Source organism: Galeopterus variegatus, unplaced genomic scaffold (genome assembly GCF_000696425.1).
Source record: "Galeopterus variegatus unplaced genomic scaffold, G_variegatus-3.0.2 Scaffold1170, whole genome shotgun sequence".
NCBI classification, from domain to species: domain Eukaryota; kingdom Metazoa; phylum Chordata; class Mammalia; order Dermoptera; family Cynocephalidae; genus Galeopterus; species Galeopterus variegatus.
The window spans coordinates 401,090-402,188 of NW_007727281.1; positions in this window are offsets into that span (position 1 = coordinate 401,090).

Sequence of the window (1,099 nt, forward strand, 5' to 3'; positions counted from 1 at the left end):
GAGCCGATACGCGCCCCGCGGGAGCAGCCCCACCCCGGCAGCGCCCGGTCCCCGGGTCCCCGCCCGCCGAGCGCGGGCCTGGGCGTCCCTGCCACTCCCACGCCACCCGCAGTAAAACAGTGCCTCGCCTACTCGCACCCGTCAGTGCACCCCGCGAGTTCTTTCTTATTAGGCCCGTTGCACAGTGAAAAACCGAGGCTCAGGGTCGTGCCTTGCTCAAATCCACGAGGCTCCTGTGCACCGGAGGTGTTTCTTGTCTCCAGGTCTCGATTTCACGTTGTTCCTTAGTGGAGCCGGCTGCATGTGACCCGCGCAGCCTGACTTGGATGGGTGGGATGTTACAGGGACCACTTAAGGACCAAAGTGTAATGGAGGTTTGTGCAAGACAGTGTCCCGCCCCTTCTTCCAGGGTCCAGGTCTTCACTTTCATCCCCTTGAACTTCCAGAGTCTTGTTCTTCCAGTGTCACAGTCTGTATCCCGGACCAGGGTCTCTCCTGCAAGCCTCTGGGGCCTTCTGAGACCCCTTCGCTGGCCTCACAGTCATGGGCTTTCCATCCTCCCCTCATGATGTCCAGTCCCCCCTTGCAGCTGCCCTGAGAGAGAGTGCACAGCAGAAAGAAGACCCGATGATTTGGGACCCAGTCACCTCCATTTTTCTCCCCTCTATCTCCTACAAAGGCCTCAGTCCCAGAAATGAGACATCCCCAGAGAAAATAGGTTTCTGCTGACCTCTGCCCCCCAGGGTGGGTCTCCTCTCCTCTGATAGGTTTGATCCCCGTGTTCTCTCCGCCTCCCTTCTCCTCCCCACATATTGTCAGGGAACATGGCTTCAGAGATGCCCCTCCCTGGAAAGGGAGAGCCCAGAAGTTATGCCTCCCTTGCCCTGCAGCAACTATAAATGCCGTACCTATAGCCAAGTAAGAAAAGAAATTAAGCCACACATATCATGGGAGCAACCTGTGGAACCCAAGAGTCAGCCGTCCCAGTGCCCAGCTCCCTACCGCCTAGCTCAACTGATTTTGCTCCTCCCAGGATCATTCTCCTGGCAAACTTTTAATTCCTCCCTCAGCTTTATGTCCCATTGAGACCCCAGGTATC